This window comes from Oratosquilla oratoria, chromosome 4, assembly GCF_046742065.1.
Source record: "Oratosquilla oratoria isolate Oo_2021 chromosome 4, ASM4674206v1, whole genome shotgun sequence".
NCBI classification, from domain to species: domain Eukaryota; kingdom Metazoa; phylum Arthropoda; class Malacostraca; order Stomatopoda; family Squillidae; genus Oratosquilla; species Oratosquilla oratoria.
Window position 1 is genome coordinate 8,553,028 of NC_134780.1, and position 7,840 is coordinate 8,560,867.

Sequence of the window (7,840 nt, forward strand, 5' to 3'; positions counted from 1 at the left end):
GTAGAGTTCCTGCCTGCCACTACGGGGGATCGAGTTCGAATCCCCCCAGGCCTGAAATAATTTCAATATCACTGGGTTGCGAGACGTTACTCCAAACTCTCGTGGGCGGGGAGTTGGGTTAGTGTGTGCGTGTAAGGTCCCAGCATTACCCATAGAGCGACCATATATGAGTTCTGAGCTCTCTTCCGGGAGGAAAATGATTGTCGATCACGAGTCCAACACGTGATCCAATTATGGTGAATCACACACACATACACACACACACACAAACACACACACACACACACACACACACACACACACACACACACACACACACACACACACACACACACACACACATACACACACACACACACACACACACACACACACACACACACACACACACACACACACACACACACACACACACACACACACACACACACACACACACACTCGTGGCGCAGTGGTAGAGTTCCTGCCTGCCACTACGGCGGACCGAGTTCGAATCCCCCCAGGCCTGAAATAATTTCAATATCACTGGGATGCGAGTCGTTACTCCAAACTCTCGTGGGCGGGGAGTAGGGTTAGTGTGTGCATGTAAGGTCCCAGCATTACCCATAGACCGGTCATATATGAGTTCTGAGCTCTCTTCCGGGAGGGAAATAACTGTCTATCACGAGTCCAACACGTGATCCAATCTTGGTGAATCATACACACACACACACACACAAAACAAAACAAACAAACACACACATAGACACACACACACACATACACACACACACACACACACACACACACACACACACACACACACACACACACATATATATATATAATATATGTTGTATATATATATACATATGTATATATATGTATATATAATACTATATATATATATATATATATATATATATACACACATCACACATGTGTGTGTGTGTGTGTGTGTGAGTGTGTGTGTGTGTGTGTGTATTGATACATGTTATACATAAAAACATGTTTCCATACGTAGAAATAGATGTACGAACACACACACTAATGTACCACGCCCAAACGTCTTCTCGCTCAACAAGATCGTTTTGATTACCACAACATCTGTATTTACGTAACATTGTAATTATTAACATTCATATGCATGTGTTCACAGGAGTATATATCAAAACAATTTTGCCTGTATTATGGGTAGTATAAGACAAAAGAAAATATATACAGGGTACTTATAAATAAATTAATCTCCCTAAATATAACAACTGGCAACAATGATAACGCCATCCACTTATTCACAAGCGCGTACCCACGCTTAGGGTAAGCAGTCACGTTATATAGGCCTTCTTGGCCAGTGCTGTGTATATAAACTTGGTTATATAAATAAAATGGCCTTCATGAACTGCAGTTTTATTTTGCCATCAAGTTTGTGATCACAATGTAGATTTATGAGTAGATATGACAAGATGGAATATATTTTATATTTCTTTTTATAGAAAACAGTGAATTTGTTTTGAGCTATCTTCAGCAATAAACCTTTAGTGATTATATCAAACCTTCATCTTAATATCAATTTTATTTAGCTGAAGTAACCTTATTCCAACGTTGTTTTAAAAATGTAATCAATATGTGAATACGTTTGTGAATATTCCTGTAAGTAATTTTTAGATCACTTTGTCTATATTCATGTACATTAAAGCAGAAAACGCCATGGTGAAGGAGTTGCTTTGCTCGTTGTGAATTCATTAGGAATCATTTTGTTGTCATGAAACAAAGAATATTACTCTTTTATTTTTTATTATATTCTTTTCAGTGAACAAATTAAATAATAATGTAGACAATATCCTGATAATAAATTAAATAATATAAAAGCAGAATAGGCTGGTAGTCGTATGAAGTCGTGCAAGTACTGTAATGATAAATTAGATAATAAATCAAATAACATACAAAATATTAGATGAAACAATAGACCTGCCGAATAGTCTGGCATCAGGATTGACTCAAATCATCCGGAGGCAAGATTGAACGAAACACAGCAATAAAAGAGAATCCAGAAATGAATTACGAAAAGATTTAACGTCTCCTAGACGATCGCATGAAAGAGCAACAGAAGAAATATGAACATGGATAAGCAAAAAGACACAACATCTCTAGTATATAAATATATTCTCTTAGAAAACATATATTATATTCTTAAAGAGGTTTGTATTCACTAAGATATTTGAAAAGAAACCCGACAGTTCCGGTCTCTTAAAAAAAAAAAAAAAAAAATGGGTGGAGAATAATGGTGATAATTTCCAACAATGTACTATGGAGCCACACAGAGGATTTATTAGTGGGATCAGTTGGCCCATGGGTGGGGATGGAGCCTGCGAAGAGCAAGGCCGGGATTCGGAGTCCGGGAAAGGGCAAGGACGGTGCCTCTTTATGAAGGGCTTTCTTAAAAAAGGTCGTTTAATAAAGTATTCCTTATTAAACACGTTTACCATCAGAGCATCGAAATGCCTCCAATCCCGATCTGGCCAGGGCGTTGCCGTGTCGAGGAGAGACGTTAGATTAGAGTCTAGAGTCAACACGTGAAGACAGTAAAGCCATGCGTTCTTAAATGTCTTGCTCAGGTAGACACATTAATGCCCTGCCAGCTCATATGCATACGTACACACACACGCGCACAGACACACACACACACACACACACACACACACACACACACACACACACACACACACACACACACACACACACACACATACACACACACACACACACACACACACACACACACACACACACACACACACACACACACACACACACACACACACACACACACACACACACACACACACACACACACACACACAGACACACACACACACACACACATATATATATATATATTTATATATATATATATATTATATATATAATATCTATATATGTATATATATATATATACATATATATATCAGAATCTCAGCATAAATATGATTGAAGACTACTCAAATAAGTAAGAAATTGTTTAACGTAAGTATATATATATATATATATATATATATATATATATATATATATATATATATATATATATATATATATATATATATATATATATATAATCTCCAGTTTGACAAGGCAGAAGGTAAGTTTTCGGCTTATTTAGATGTTTACTTGGGAGGAACGTGTTTGAATCTTGTTCGATCTCAGACATACATACACTAACATAAATATGGATTATGGACATTTCACATGTGACAATCTTTAGACTTCATATACAAAAATGAGTCATATTCTTCTATATCATAGACAAATCTTTATAAACAGAAGAATTCTGACCCCTTTTTTTTTATTCATACAATGCCTCGTTTCAACTGTTCTTAACTTTCTCTTGTACCGTACCATGCAAGTCTGCTTTTCTTTTCTCATCCTTCTATACCGAAGGATAACAATACCATCATCATGTTTTCTTGCGTGTCGTAAAAGCAAATATAAGGGTATGAGTAAAGGGACTGCCCGAGCGGGTTAGAGCGTCGTTACTTGCGGCGGAGGTCAAGGTGACGGCGGTTCGAACTCTGCCGCCAACGAGTTGGAGTAAGGGCATAGTTCCTTAGTTTCTAAGCTATAAAATCCTCTGTGAGGAGTATCGTTCTGGCCTTCTGATTGGGATAGTTCAAGACGTTAAACCGAATCATCTTCAAGTAAGGAGACTAGAAACTTTCTTTCTACACTTTCTTCCTGAGAGAGTAAAGGTTCCCTTTATCTCGGCCACGGAGAGGGGGGGTCGCCGATTTAATGAAGCGGCCTTGCTGTGGATGTGCTGTGTCTTGCGACACTGGTTCTGACCCAGGGCAGTGGATAGGGTGCAAGGATGACCCGTCATCTAGGAGGTGCTAAGATGGGAGGGAGGGTTGAGGGGTGTGGATTGTTTTTCAGGGATGGAATGGGTGGGAATGATTTTATGCCTTTTCCTTTTTGGCTACCTCCCTAGTAAGGGTGAAAAAGCCTTGGTATATGTAGGTACCTTCTTTTAAAGGGAAAAATAGAGGTATATGCATATGCGTATATAATATCATATTCTTCTTAGATGCTGTACATTGCCTCCGACCTAGGGCAGTGGGTGAGCTACAGGGATGACCCGTCATCCATGAGGAGCTAAAATGAGAGGGGGGGGAGGGTGGTGGATGGGAATGGAATGGGTGGGAGCAAGTATGTGCCTTTAGCATAGCGACCCCTCTTATAAGGTGGAAAAAGCTCTTAGTAGATAGTTAGATAGTAAGTCAATGAATTTTATAGAATGTAACACCTTTTTTGCAGCTAATCATTAACTTAAATAACACCACTTCTTCATGGCCTAGCTTCTGTTCATCAATCTAAAAGATAGTCCCTCACCAAACTCATAAAGGTATATAACAAAGCAATTCCTATTTACTTGATGAACTTTTAAAGAGAAAATGAAACACGTGGACTAAACGAGACAGAGCGTGTGTGGTCAAGCAGAGTTTTTCGGATGTGTGTCGGTGGTCTTCTTGGCTACCTTGTCGGTTTTCGTGATCAAGGTGTTCTGATCGACGTGGCAAGTGAAAGGTCCGCTGAGGAAGTCATTTTTCGCTTTTACTGTTGCACCATTTGAGACGCTCACGGAAACATGAGGTTTCCAATAAAATGTGGGCAGATCGAGACAATTTGTCTGCGGTTTTGAATGAAAAGGACCGAAATGGGGGAGGGGGGAGGGGCAGTAGTAGAATAAGGGCAGAAGAGGGAGGAATAGAAGGCCCTGGAAGAAGAGAACTAAGAGGATGAGGAAGAGGAGGAAAAGGAAGAGGAGGAGGAATAGGTGGAGAAGGGATAATGGAAGGAGGAAGACTAGGAATAAGAGGAGGGGAGGATGAAGTAGTGAAGGACGAGTAGGAATGGGAGGAGGAGGATTAGAAGAAAGGGGAAGGGAAAATAAAGTGGTGAAGAACGATCAGAACTAGAAGGAGAAGGAGGAATAGGAGAAAAAGAAAGGGAATTATTAAGTAATGATGAACAAATAGGAGAAGGAGGAGAAGGAGGAGGAGGAGGAGGAGGAGGAGGAGGAGGAGGAGGAGGAAGGAGAAGGGAGGAGGAGAACGTGGGAAATGTGATGATAAAGGTGAAGTAAGAGGAGAAGGAGGAGTAGGTATTGATGATAATGGAGATTGAGGAAGAGGAAAAGGAGGAAGAGGTGGTGATGAAAAATGAAGAATAGAACGAGGAGGAGGTGGAGGTGGAGGAAGAGGAAGAGAAGGAGGAGGAGGAGGAGGAGGAGAAGGTAGTGATGGAGGAGGAAGAGAAGGAGGAAGAATAGGAGGTGGGGGTGCGTGCTTAAGAGCCGCAGCACGGGGGGATGTCGATCGTTTGGTGGAAACATGGATTGTCACTCTCAAACTTTCAAACACGGAGACACTTTAATGTGTTCTCATTAACATCTACACAACTGCCTAGGTAGAGTCTATCCCTATAGTCATGTCAAAGACCAACACGAGATACATTTTGTCTCGCTCTAAGCCGCTTGGGAATAGAGACATATAAAAAACGCCATGTAAAGAGGGAGCCTTTATTAGCAAGACGTTTCGCTTATACATAGGATTACAAAGGCGGAGCATGCCGACAGGAGACCTTTTGGTCCATATCTAGGTCGGATGCGAAAAAAAAAAAAAATAATAACCATAATAATGTAAATAACAAATAAAATACATAAATAAATGCATAGGTATAGTTGAATAATAAACAAACAGGTAAATAGTACATAATAATAAATTGCTTTATCAAGTACTTCTTGATAACGCCGTAATAAGCAGACGTCGCACTAATAAAGGTTCCGTTCTCACACAATATTTCTTTAGCTAGACTTGTCGGAAACTACTAACTACAGTTAGAAACATCCTATGAATATATTCCCGCCACTGGAAAATAGTTTATTTGTTTATTAAACCATTTACATATTCATCTGTTTATAAGAACATAAGAATGAAGGACTGCAAGAGACCATTATTACCTGTCATCCCCATCCATAAAGTTGTCTAACCGTTTCTTAATACAACTGATAGTTTCAGCGCTCACTACATGATTACTAAGTCTATTCTATTCGTTGAACACCCTATTAGTAAACCAATTCTTGCCTATTTCCTTCTGAAGTTTAAATCTGTCCAGTTTAGATCTATTACTGCGAGTCCTGCCCTGTTGTTTTAATATAATTACCTTGTTTGCATCACCCTTGTTAAAGCCTTTGAACCACTTGAACACCTTTATTAGATCACCCGGCGCTCTGCGTCTTTCCAGAGAGTGTAAGTTAAGGTACCTGAGCCTCTCTTCGTAAGGCAAGTTTTTGAGTCCATGTATCATTTTGGTCATTCTTCTCTGTACTGATTCTAGTGAATTGATGTCCATTTTATAGGACGGAGACCAAAACTGTATTGCATAGTCAAGGATGGGTCTAAACTATCGCTAGATAGAGTTTGATAATTACCTCTGCACTTCTATTCGTTACCGTCCTAGTAATGAAACCTAATGCTCTATTAGTTTTATTCCTGGCGCTAATACACTGTTTCCTGGTTTTAAGGTCCGGGCTAAGTAGAACTGCCAAGTCTCTCTCGCACTCAGTTTTCTCTTAAAGCGTGTTATCTAAGCTGTATCTATTCTCGGGGCTGTGTAGCCCTACGTTTAATAGGCTTCATTTAGCTATATTGAAGTTCATTTTCCATTTCATTGACCATGTAAACAATTTGTTAAGATCATCCTGCAGAATCTCTGCGTCTTCTCCTGACCTAATTAGTCGTCATATTTTAGTGTCGTCCGCAAACTTACTAACATCACTATCTATCATATCGTCTAAGTTGTTTATGTACATAATCAACAACAAGGACCCAAAACCGAGCCCTGGGGAACCCCACTATTAACATTACACCACCTGGATTTTACTCCATTTATGGTGACCTGCTATTTTCTGTTACTGACCCAAGCTCTAATTAATTCTAACACTTTTCCTCTTATGCCATGGGCTTTGATTTTATTTAGTAGTCACTGGTGTGGTACCTTGTCGAACGCGTTGCTAATGTCAAGGTAAGTAACATCGTAATTATCATTGTTATCCGACACCTTATATACTTTAGTGTAAAATGATAGAAGATTAGTCACACATGACTTACCCTTGGAGAAACCATGCTGTGTGTCACGAATTAGATTATGTCTCTCGATGTTTACATACTTATTTATTCATTTGTTTATCTATTTGTCTGTTTATCGATTTACATATTTGTTTATTAATTAGTTTATTAATTAACTTATTTATTCATTTCTGAATTTGTTTATTTATTCATTTATTTATTTATTTATTTATTTATTTATCTATATTTTTATCTATATTTTTATATTATTTATTTATTTATTTATTTATTTATTTATCTATTTGTTTAGCTATTTAGCTATTTATATGTTTAGCTATTTAGCAATTTAGCTATTTAACTGTTTATCTATTTAGCTATTTAGCTATTCATCTATTTATCTGTTTATTTAGCTGTGTAGCTATTTAGCTATTTAGCTATTTAGCTATTTAGCTATTTATCTATTCATTTATTTATTTATTTATTCATCTATTTATATATCCATTTATTTCATTGTGTACTTGTTTCTAGGTGCTACAATGGGAGAGTGATCTCCGGATATAGGCGCCGATGGTAGAGTCATTATAAGTTTAAGGGTACTTAATTAAACAGTTCATGCTGTGTCTAAGGCTGGTGGGCTTGGTGTACACTTCTGTATTAAAAGAATCTTTAGTTTGTTTTACGAGAAGCTCGAGGAAGGACAAATCTCCTTCAACGCTATCTTTCATAGTGAAGTTGGG